The following is a 12842-nucleotide window of genomic DNA, read 5'->3' as shown; positions in this document are numbered from 1 at the left end:
GGTCCTAAGTGGCTTACTCCTTATCCTTAGACTGTGACCCCTGGTTCTGGACTTCCCCAACATAGGGAACATTCTTCCTGCATCTAACCTGTCCAATCCTGTCAGAATTTTATATGTTTCTATGAGATCCCTCTCATTCTTTTAAATTCCAGTGAATATAAGCCTAGTCGATCCAGTCTTTCTTCATATGTCAGTCCTGCCATCCCGGGAATCAGTCTGGTGAACTTTCGCTGCACTCCTTCAATAGCAAGAATGTCCTTCCTCAGATTAGGAGACTAAAACTGTACACAATATTCAAGGTGTGGCCTCACCAAGGCCGTGTACAACTGCAGCAAGACTCCCTGCTCCTATACTCATATCCTCTCGCTATGAAGGCCAACATGCCATTTGCTGCCTTCACCACGTGCTGTACCTGCATGCCAACTTTCAATGACTGATGTACCATGACACCCAGGTCTCGTTGCATCTCCCCTTTTCCTAATTTGTCACCATTCAGATAATAATCTGCTTTCCTGTTTTTGCCACCAAAGTGGATAACCTCACATTTACCTACATTATACTGCATCTGCCATGCATTTGCCCACTCACCTAACCTGTCCAAGTTACCCTGAAGCCTTTAGCATTCTCTTCACAGCTCATACTGCCACCCAGCTTCGTGTCATCTACAAACTTTAGATTTATTAATACTGATGATGGTGTTGCTGTTCTGTGCTGATATGCAATACGAGGCATTTATTAACTTAATTCCCCCCCCCCCCACCGGACAAAAAGCAGTTGTAAAGGAATCTAGTGCATACCGAAGTTGGACATCAGATCCACAGCTGGGTGATGCCGACAGAAGCTATCATGGTTGAAAATGTTAATCTCAGTGCTCACCTGAACACTTTTCTCAGTAGGTGGGGCAGCAAGAGATTTTCATTGCAGTATACAGGTTTTTCTTGTATCTTAGACTCTTTCATTAAGAGCATAATGTGGCTACTAATGGTGTTATTGGAATGTTACTGCAGTATTTGGTGATTTAAAAAAAAAAATCAAAGCAACCTCTCGTGCGTATTATACCCTCATAAATTATACACGTTTGTTGACATTGATTAATTGCCCTTTTGCTTTTTATTTTTGTTTAAATGAGCAAGCTCAGCGACCATTATTTTTCTCGCAAAATCAATCAAAGGCTCTATTCAAAAAGAAGTTGAGACTGATGCCATGATTTCCCACACAGCCAAGTAATTCGACAACCGTGCAGCTGAAGTTCAAACTTTTTCAAGTGCTTTGAATTGAGTTTTGGTCAGTTGTGACATTTTGTGTGGCCTGGAGATATGCAATGAACTTAAAAGGGATCTGTTTTTTGACCCTTGGGGGTTACTGTTAATACTTATGGAATCTGTAAGTACCTTTGAAGATCTGAAGAACATCCTTGACAGTTTAAAACTTTCAAAGTATATAGTAATGTTTGAATGTAAACCAATATTAAATTCAGTAAGATAGGATCACACATCTCATGCAATGAAATGACTGCCCTTCCAGATGCCAGATATCAGTCAGGTACACCTACACACACAGGGCTCAAAATTGCCTGGGCGTTGCTCCATTTTTTTTTTGGAGCAACTTGATTTTTCTGGAGTATCTTAAAAAAATCCCCATTTTGCACATTCAATTTGCGCCAGTTTAAGTGAGTTAGTTGGGATTTTTTTTTAGTTTCTTTTTTTTCCCAAAAGGGGGCATTACCAGCCACTTCCACCTGTTTTGGCCATTTCATCATTATCATAGGCAGTCCCTCGGGATCGAGGAAGACTTGCTTCCACTCTTAGCATGAGTTCTTAGGTGGCTGTACAGTCCAAAATGAGAACCACAGTCCCTGTCACAGGTGGGACAGATAGTTCAAGGAAGGGTTTGCCACACGCTCTTTCCACTGCCTGCGCTTGATTTCTGCATGCTCTCGGCGATGATACTCGGAGCTCAATGCCCTCCCAGATGCACTTCCTCCACTCTTTGGCCAAGGACTCCCAGATGTCAGTGGGGATGTCGCACTTTATCAGGGTGGCTTTGAGGATGTCCTTGTAACGTTTCCCCTGCCCGCCTTTGGCTTGTTTGCCGTGGATGAGTTCTGAGTAGAGCGCTTGCTTTGGGAGTCTCGTGTCTGGCATGCGAACTATGTGGCCTGCCCAGCGGAGCTGATCAAGTGTGGTCAGTGTTTCAATGCTGGGGATGTTGGCCTAGACGAGGACGCTAATGTTTGTGCGTCTGTCCTCCCAGGGGATTTGTAGGATCTTGCGGAGACATCGCTGGTGGTATTTCTCCAGCTACTTGAGGTGCTTACTGTACATGGTCCATGTCTATGAGCCATACAGGAGGGTGGGTATTACTACGGTCCTGTAGACCATGAGCTTGCTGACAGTTTTGAGGGCCTGGTCTTCAAACACTCTTTTCCTCAGGCAGCCGAAGGCTGCACTAATGCACTGGAGGCGGTGTGGGATCTCGTCGTCAATGCCTGCTCTTGTTGATAGGAGGCTCCCGAGATAGGGGAACTGGTCCATGTTGTCCAGGCCGTGCCGCGGATCTTGATGTCTGGGGGGCAGAGCTGTGCGGCGAGGACAGGCTGATGGAGGACCTTTGTCTTACTGATGTTTAACGTAAGGCCCATACTTTCATACGCCTTGGTAAATACGTCGACTATGTCCTGGAGTTCAGCCTCTGTATGTGCACAGACACAGGCGTCATCCGCGTACTGGAGCTCGACAACAGAGGTTGGAGTGGTCTTGGACGTGGCCTGGAGACGGCGAAGGTTGAACAGCTTCCCACTGCTTCTGTAGTTTAGCTCCACTCCAGCGGAGAGCTTGTTGACTGTGAGGTGGAGCATGGCAGCGAGGAAGATTGAGAAGAGGGTTGGGGCAATGACGCAGCCCTGCTTGACCCCAGTCCGGACGTGAATTGGGTCTGTGATGGATCCGTTGGCAAGGATCACGGCCTGCATGTTGTTGTGGAGCAGGCGGAGGATGGTGATGTACTTTTGGGGGCATCCGAAATGGAGGAGGACGCTCCATAGACCCTCGCGGTTCACAGTGTCAAAGGTCTTTGTAAGGTCGAAGAAGGCCATGTATAAGGGCTGGTGCTGTTCCCTGTATTTTTCCTGCAGCTGTCGCGCTGCAAAAATCATATCCGTTGTGCCCCGGAGGGGACGAAATCCGCACTGCGACTCCGGGAGGAGCTTCTCGGCCACAGGGAGAAGACGGTTGAGGAGGACTCTAGCGACGACTTTCCCAGTGGTTGATAGCAGGGAGATTCCTCTGTAGTTGCCGCAGTCGGACTTGTCCTCTTTTTTAAAGATGGCCACAATCACGGCATCTCTAAGATCTCCTGGCATGCTCTCCTCCCTCCAGATGAGAGAGATGAGGTTATGTCTTCGCGCCAGCATTGCCTCTCCGCCATACTCCAGTGCCTCAGCAGGGATTTCATCCGCTCCCGTAGCCTTTCCGTTGGGGTAGCAGCTCCATAGGGAGCTCTGCTGCTAAACAGCTCCTTGGCAACTCCTACCCTCAACCTCCCCCCCCCCCCCCCACTGTCTAAACTTCTCCAAGCCCTAGCCCTATTAGACCCTAATAGCGGGTCTTTAAGACTTAAATCCACACCCTAACCCCAACCCCGCAAATCCCAAAAGTTTGGGCCTACCTCAGGCCTCCTGCCACACCACACATCAGCAACTCGACGCGGCTTGTGCCTCCCGGCTGGACCTCCTGCAGCGACTGGACGACTTGGCGTGACCTGGGCCTCCCGGCTGGACCTCCTGCAGCGGCTCGGCGCGACCTGGCCTCCCGGCTGGACCTCCTGCAGCGACTGGGTGGCTGGACCTGGCTATCGGGCCTCGCCCCCCCCCCCCCCCCATCTGCCTTCTCCTTCCCCACTGATGGCCTGGCCTCCTCTCCTCCTCCAGCACGTGGTGAGTACAATGGCCATGCCCCCCCCCCCCCATTCTTTCGCCATTTTGGACAGCTAATAGTTGCTCCAAACTAACTTAGGCCAGCATATGTGGCCGCACAGAACACCCTTGCGGAGAGTTAAGAAATCAGCGCAGGTAGGTACATCTGAGACCATTCGGCCAGAGATAGGGGCGGGAAGGGAAGCGGAGAGGACCTTGCAAAGCACAACAAAATTCACGAAACATAAAAACATTCAAGAAGAAATAAAAAATCAAACTAAGTCTACCTTCCTATCAAAACTCAGCCCAGGAAGTCAGCGGGCCTGCCGGTGCGGGAAACCACTCTGCCGGGGATAGATGCGGGACGTCGGGGAGAGCACAGGCCGCCGACATCCAAGCAGAAAATGACTAAGATAAACTGCCAACCTGCCAAAGGAGACATGGAACCTCTACTTCCACTGGGTATTTCACTGACCCGCCCTCACTCCCTCTCTCCCTCTATCCCTTACTCTCCCTCTCTCTCTGACTATTCCAGCAAACGTAGTTCTAGCCCGGCGCGTGTCGTGAGGCCACTCGGCGTGGGATAGGGGCGGGAAGCATTGGGTCCTACGCTGCAGCACGCACACACAGGCTGGGGGCAGGAGCTACTGCGCATGCGCAAACGCTCCAGTGCACATGCGGAGAGCTGCCGGCATTGTTTTACACACCGGGTTCTAGCTCCGCCCCAATCGACAGACCACACCGCGCCAAGCCATGGGAGAGGCCACAGAGTGGCCAGAATCCGGAGACATCTTTTCGGCGCTGTTTTCAGCCCACAAAGTCTGTGCATCTCTGGTGAGTGTGCCGGAAAAAAATGAGTGGGCCAATTTTGAGCCCATTGAAAGCAAAGTACCATAATTAAATCACGAATGATTGATTTCTCTTCTCTCCTCCTCCTCCTCCTCCTCCCTTCCTCCCCCCCCCCCCCCCCCCACAACTAATTTATTTCCTAGCCTAAAGGCAATGACTCATACTGGGGTATGCTGACAGCTTCTCTTACATGTTCAAATGCCCAGTCTTCATGTGAACCTCACTGTCAAACCCAGTCCTCTCCTCACCTGGTATCTGCGCATGCATGTACGCACATATATACACACGTACATACACTCTTGGGGAGAAGAAAATAGAGGAGACGGGACAAGGGCACAAAAGTAGCAAAACTACCTCAGCAGGGAGGGAAGTCCCAAGATTTTCATTAGGGCGATGTTTGAGATTATGATTTACACTTTCCTTCCATCCAAGCCCAGAGCTTACTCTTTGGGGGTTCAGTGAGTTAAACCTCTGCTCCAACCTCCTTCCCTCGTTCCTGCAGTGAGCTTATAGATGGAAGGGGGAAGAGATGAGCTACAGTTTCCCCTGAGGCAAAGAGATTAGAAATGTTGGAGAATAGATAGAAACTATCTTATTTAAGTCACATAAGAAAACTTGCTGATGTGGTGAAATGTGGTTATGTTTATTTTGTAACATTCCATGATCATAACTTGTACACATCAAATTAAGTGTATCTGAACATAGCGGTTATTCTATGTGTTCACCTTGTGGAAAAAAAGCAATGTATTACTTTGTACCAGGCTTCATCTCACAAAGTGTTTGCTCGGTCTACTTTGAGAGAGATTGAAGAATTACAAATGTGAAGGACACAAATAACCAATCCATTTCACAAGGGGGTGCTATTGTTGCATCCCTGAGTTATGCTGTTGTGCAAGCAGATATAGGACAGTGAGTCAGTAAGATGCTCAGATCGCTTACAGGAGTGACTGACACCAGTGAACTCTGAGGTATCTGTAGAAGTCTTTAATTTGTAACGGCGAGCCTGGGTTAAAGTGGATCTGTGAAGATGGGGGATTAAGAAATAATTTAGTATATGTTTTAGACAGTATTAAAAGCATAAACATTTGAACAATGCTTACCTTTTACTTACCTTTTAACAGAAAACCACATACGCCCCAGCACAAAGGAACACATCACAGTTTAGGCCACAGGGTCAGTTAGTGGCCAGAGCCTGCGCGTTATTAAAGCACTTTTTTAACTATTTCACTTTGTATACTCTCACTACATACATTAAATATAGTTAGGTTGTCATGTAAAGTTAATTCAAAAGCAGGCCACTGGAAACCCCAATCATAGTGCCACATAGTGTAACACGTACTGTAGGTAAATGTTGACCCGTTTAAAGTGGATTTTGCCATAGATAGAGCCTGACTTTCGAGTATTCAATGCATGTTGAAATACAATCTGCGACCCATTCATCATTTTTAATATCAGTAGTTATATATTTTTTTCTTTTACATATTTACATTTCCTGTGATTGTGATTACGGTAGTCTGGAACATGAGTTGGGAAGTGGAGTAGTCAGTGAGGGTGGGGGGGAGGAATGGAGAATGATATTGGAAGTGGTTCAGTCTAGTAAGGAATGCTAAAGTGATAACTGGAGTTGGACGAGAAACTGAGTTGAAGCAAGGATGGCATACGATTTATTTTCTGTGGCAAATTGGAGTGACAAATCTTGGTGGTTGAGCTTGGGAGCTCGGTCTTGCTGAATGAGGCCAGAGGTGGAGGTTAGTGTGAATGGCTGGTCATACAGAGCCAACCTCACATTTGCACTTTTACTGTCAAAAGAAAAATCACAGCTGCCTTCAAAGTACTCACCTGGCCTGATGCTGACTTTCCTAGATTTCGATGTTTATCCTTTTCCATTGCAGGACAGTGAGTGGTTGCAAATGGCAAGTCCTGGCATGCTGTATGAATGGCCAATCCAGCTGTCTAAAACAAAATATAAAATCCTGGTTTATTATGTGCTTTAACTCACCCGTGCCATACACACATACATGAGGCTAGAGTTTCCGCTCGGGCATGATCCCAACGGAAGTAAGATATAGCATAGCTTGGGCCGGCCTGACATTGTTGACTCTGGCCCAATGTAATTTCTGGGGCCAGCCGTAATACAATATTTGAGGGAAGCTCTGGGCTTCAAAAATGCCTCTGATTAGCAACTCATCCATTTGGAGATTCAAAGTCCTGCAGCTGCTTAATGGAGCAGCCAATCTTCAAATTGGTTTTGGTGCACTCAAGTTCAGTGGAAATAAATATCTATCCGGTCAGCTGGAGGGCAGGGAGCTTCTCCAGGCTTTCTGATGCAGCTGTGGAACTACTGTTGGAGGAAGTCAGGCAAATGTGGAATGCCCTGTTTGGCATAGTGATGCAAGGCCCCAAGGAGAGCTGCCCAGGATCAATGGAATGAGGTATCAGGACAGTGAGAACTTAACAAAGCCACACATGGCCACTCTGCAAGAAAAATAAAACTGAATGATCAGGTCAGCAAAATAAGTGCACTGTACTAAGCATGCCTGCTACTTCCAATGACCTCACCCTTGTACTGTCTTAAAGTGCTTAATTTGCTTACCTTTGATGTTCATAAGGTTTATAAAAAAAATTGTAATTTGTTTATATAGCACCTTCCAGGATCTCAGGACCGCTCAAAGCAATTTCACATAAACAAATTACTTTTGAAGTGTTGTAATGTAGACAAATGCAGTCGCCATAGTGAGTTAATTGAACAGATAATCTGTTTATGATGTTGGTTTAGGGATAAATGTTGGCCAGCACATTGGAAGAACTCCCCAACTCCTCTTCAACTAGTACCACGGATCTTTTATGCCCGCATTAGTTTTTACCCAGAAATTCCTGGAGTTGGACAGACAGGAGCTTGAAACATAGAAACATAGAAAATAGGTGCAGGAGTAGACCATTCGGCCCTTCAATATGATCGTGCAACCTCAGTACCCCACCCCAGCCTTCGCTCCATACCACCTGATACCTTTAGCCGTAAGGGCCACATCTAACTCCCTTTTGAATATGTCCAACAAACTGGACTCAACAACTTTCTGTCGCAGAGAATTCCAGTTTCACAACTCAGTGAAAAGGTTTCTCCTCATCTCGGTCCTATATGGCTTACCCCTTATCCTTAGATTGGATCCCCTGGTTCTGGACTTCCCCAACATTGGGAACAGTCTTCCTGCATCTAACCTGTCCAATCCCGTCAGAATGTTATGTTTCTATGAGATCCCCTCTCATTCTTCTAAATTCCAGTGAGTATAAGCCTAGTTGATCCAGTCTTTCTTCATATGTCTGTCCTGCCATCCTGGGAATCAGTCTGGTGAACCTTCGCTGCACTCCCTCAATAGCAAGAATGTCCTTCCTCAGATTAGGAGACCAAAACTGAACACAATACTCAAGGTGTGACCTCACCAAGGCCCTGTACAACTGCAGTAAGACCTCCCTATGCCTATACTCAAATCCCCTCGCTATGAAGGCCAGCATGCCCCAAACCTTGACCCTAAATTGCAAATCTTGACTCTAAATCCCAAATCTTGACCCTAAATCCCATATACTGAGCCTAAACCCCTAACCCCCCAAATCTTGACCCTAAACCCCCAGACCTTGACCCTAAATCCTATATATTGACCCTAAACCCCAAAACCTTGACTCTAAATCCTGTATATTGACCCTAAACTGCCAAACCTTGACCCTAAGCCCTAAATATTGACCCTAAACCCCCAAACCTTCACCTTAAATCCCAAATATTGAGCCTAAACCCCCAAACCTTGCTTATTAGGTTGATTAATTCTGGTGGAATTGAGAATGGGCATTTCCTGCATGCACGTCCCTCCCACATTTATGCTGATGTCAGAAGAAGATAACGTCACCTGATGGATATCCTGCCAGTGCTACCCCCTCTGACCCCAAAGCAAAATATGCTGGTTGTCTGTGTACTTATACATCAGGATAAAATCCTAGCCAAGATGGGACCTAAAGCAGTGGTTACCTCGCTGTGAGGAAATCAGCGCCAGTAAAACGGTACGCATTTTAAATTTTCCACAATTCCTCAGCCATCCATGAGGTAGACACCCATGGGTTACTGGAAATAGTGCAGGTGCTTTCTAATTTTTTGGGGGGCTGTGCTGCCAATTCAAAATTCTGCGCATGTGTAGTTTTTTCATTTAAAAGCCTACTGTGCAGAACTTCTAGAGCAATGGGAACATTGGTGCTCACCCCTTCATGCAAATAACTTTAATTCCGGGATTTAGAACGGGGTCGAACTGGTTGGGTGGAATGCAAAGTGAGGTGCTTTGAGTGTGACAGTTGTACAAAAATGTAAGACTCCGATGCATGAGCAAGGAGCCTTTGAGAGTGACTATTTTCTTCACTTGCTGTCTGAAGGACACCACATGGTGATAATTGAAGAAAGAAAATTCTATTTCTACTGATGGGTGGTGGAAGTGGTGAGAAGATAGACATAACACAAGATAAGTATAATCTATTGAAGAATCAGGAACATTAGCACATTCTGCTCTTTGTACAGCTTTGTGTAATCCTTTCATGACGCAAGTTTTTAATAACTAAACTGTTTCTCTAAATTGTAATCAGATTACACACAAGCATATTTATTCTTCACCACCATCTCCATCTCCCCACCATCACCATCTTTAATTCAGAAAATTCACTTTTTAATTAATTTTAGTCAGATCCTGGTACAAAATCTTACTAACTTGGTTATATCGGGCCCAAGATTCGGGCCGCGCCTAAAACGGCGCAGCCCGGACCTGGACGCCTGTTTTTCGCGCCACAAAGTGCGCCTAAAAAAAAAAACCTATTCTCCAGCTCCCTGCAGTTCCTCGGGAGCTGGGCGCGGCGCAGCACGAGCTGTGGGAGGCGGAGTCAGGTCTCTGTGCTGAAAACAGTGCCGGGACTTCTGCACATGCGCTACAGTGGGCGCGCATGTGCAGTAGCTCCAGGTGCCCAAAACTGTGGGAGGGGCCCGAAGCACGCAGCCCTTAGCCCTGGCCGAATGGCCTCACTGGGGCAGCGTGGATAAGGCTCCTCCCACCCGATCCGACCCGACCCCACCTCCCCCACCCCTCCTCCCTCCTCCCTCCTCCCTCCTCCCTCCTCCCTCCTCCCTCCTCCCTCCTCCCTCCTCCCTCCCCCTTCCCCCACCCTCCCACTCCCCTCGCTATCAGAAACACAGACACTGACAGACAGAGAGTGAGACACACACAGACAGACAGAGATAGAGACACACTGGGGGGGCCGTCCCAGCACGCTGTTGAAGGACTCTCGGAGCTGCAGTCGGTAAGTAGAAAATATTTTATTTATTGATTTTTTTAAAATTATTTTTTATTAATTTTTTTGATTTATTGATGTATTTATCATTTATTATTGATGATGGCTCATAATTTGTAAAACTGAATTGTTTAATGTTTGTAAACTTCCCTTTTAAACCCCCCCCCCCCACCATTCCCTACGCCTAATTTGTAACCTACGCCTGATTTTCTAAAGTGTAGACAAGGTTTTTTCGAACGTACAAAAATCTTCACTTACTCCATTCTAAGTTAGTTTGGAGTAAGTTTTCACTGCCTAAACTTTGAAAACAGGCGTAAGTGGCCGGACTCGCCCCCTTTTGGGAAAAAAAAAAATTCTGTTCCAAAGTGAAACTGTTCTAACTGACTAGAACTGGAGCAAACTAAATGCCGAGAATTCAAATTTCGAAGATACTCCATTCCAAACCAGTTGTTCCAAAAAAACAGGAGCAACTCAGGCCGAAACTTGGCCCCATTCAGTCCAAATAATGCAATTTCTTGAATTAGCTGACTTGCTGCACCCTGCATTTCACTAAAATTCTCTCCTAACTTTTTTGTACATTGGTGCCTGTGTCAGCAGCTTAGCTATTTTGTAGGCCTTCATTCAATTAGCTAATGATGAAAGAAAGACTTGCATTTATGTAGTGCCTTTCATGACATCAGGACGTCCCAAAGTGCTTTATAGCCAATCATAGAAACAAAGAAAATAGGTACAGAAGTAGGCCATTCGGCCCTTTGAGCCTGCACTGTCATTCAATGAGTTAATGGTTGAACATGCAACTTCAGCATCCCATTCCTGCTTTCTCGCCATACCCCTTGATCCCCCTAGTAGTAAGGACTACATCTAACTCCTTTTTGAATATATTTAGTGAATTGGCCTCAACAACTTCCTGTGGTAGAGAATTCCACAGGTTCACCACTTTCTGGGTGAAGAAGTTTCTCCTCATCTCGGTCATAAATGGCTTACCCCTTATCCTTAGACTGTGACCCCTGGTTCTGGACTTCCCCAACATTGAGAACATTCTTCCTGCATCTAACCTGTCAAAACCCGTCAGAATTTTAAACGTTTCTATGAGATCCCCTTATTCTTCTGAACTCCAGTGAATACAAGCCCAGTTGATCCAGTCTTTCTTGATATGTCAGTCCCGCCATCCCAGGAATCAGACTGGTGAACCTTCGCTGCTCTCCCTCAATAGCAAGAATGTCCTTCCTCAAGTTAGGAGACCAAAACTGTACACAATACTCCAAGTGTGGCCTCACCAAGGCCCTGTACAACTGTAGCAACACCTCCCTGCCCCTGTACTCAAATCCCCTCGCTATGAAGGCCAACTTGCTTTCTTAACCGCCTGCTGTACCTGCATGCTAACCTTCAATGATTGATGTACCATGACATCCAGGTCTCGTTGCACCTCCCCTTTTCCTAATCTGTCACCATTCAGATAATAGTCTGCCTCTCTGTTTTTACCACCAAAGTGGATAACCTCACATTTATCCACATTATACTTCATCTGCCATGCATTTGCCCACTCACCTAACCTATCCAAGTCACTCTGCAGCCTCATAGCATCCTCCTCGCAGCTCACACTGCCACCCAACTTAGTGTCATCCGCAAATTTGGAGATACTACATTTAATCCCCTCATCTAAATCATTAATGTACAATGTAAACAGCTGGGGCCCCAGCACAGAACCTACCCCACTAGTCACTGCCTGCCATTCTGAAAAGTACCCATTTACTCCTACTCTTTGCTTCCTGTCTGCCAACCAGTTCTCAATCCACATCAGCACACTACCCCCAATCCCATGTGCTTTAACTTTGCACATTAATCTCTTGTGTGAGACCTTGTCGAAAGCCTTCTGAAAGTCCAAATACACCACATCAACTGGTTCTCCCTTGTCCACTCTACTGGAAACATCCTCAAAAAATTCCAGAAGATTTGTCAAGCATGATTTCCCTTTCACAAATCCATGCTGACTTGGACCTATCATGTCACCTCTTTCCAAATGCGCTGCTATGACATCCTTAATAATTGATTCCATCATTTTACCCACTACCGATGTCTATAATTCCCTGTTTTTGCTCTTCCCTCCTTTTTTAAAAAGTGGGGTTACATTGGCTACCCTCCACTCCATAAGAACTGATCCAGAGTCAATGGAATGTTGGAAAATGACTGTCAATGCATCCGCTATTTCCAAAGCCACCTCCTTAAGTACTCTGGGATGCAGTCCATCAGGCCCTGGGGATTTATCGGCCTTCAATCCCATCAATTTCCCCAACACAATTTCCCAACTAATAAGGATTTCCCTCAGTTCCTCCTCCTTACTAGACCCTCTGACCCCTTTTATATCCGGAAGGTTGTTTGTGTCCTCCTTAGTGAATACTGAATCAAAGTACTTGTTCAATTGGTCTGCCATTTTTTTGTTCCCCGTTATGACTTCCCCTGATTCTGACTGCAGGGAACCTACGTTTGTCTTTACTAACCTTTTTTGCTTTACATATCTATCGAAACTTTTGCAATCTGCCTTAATGTTCCCTGCAAGCTTCTTCTCGTACTCCATTTTCCCTGCCCTAATCAAACCCTTTGTCCTCCTCTGCTGAGTTCTAAATTTCTCCCAGTCCCTGGGTTCGCTGCTATTTCTGGCCAATTTGTATGCCACTTCCTTGGCTTTAATACTATCCCTGATTTCCCTTGATAGCCACGGTTGAGCCACCTTCCCTTTTTTATTTTCAAGTACTTTTACTCGCTGGTT

General features: G+C 46.2%; 1 protein-coding gene across 2 annotated transcripts in view; it reads left to right on the top strand.

Moving 5' to 3' along the window:
• Positions 1 to 12842, top strand: part of commd10 (COMM domain containing 10) — a 119953-nt gene that overhangs the window by 58483 nt on the left and 48628 nt on the right. The gene's annotated exons all lie outside the window — the stretch shown is intronic.

Source organism: Pristiophorus japonicus, chromosome 1 (assembly GCF_044704955.1).
Source record: "Pristiophorus japonicus isolate sPriJap1 chromosome 1, sPriJap1.hap1, whole genome shotgun sequence".
Lineage (NCBI taxonomy): Eukaryota > Metazoa > Chordata > Chondrichthyes > Pristiophoridae > Pristiophorus > Pristiophorus japonicus.
The sequence above is the reverse complement of the archived record's forward strand: the minus strand, read 5'-3'. Positions and strand labels throughout refer to the sequence as shown.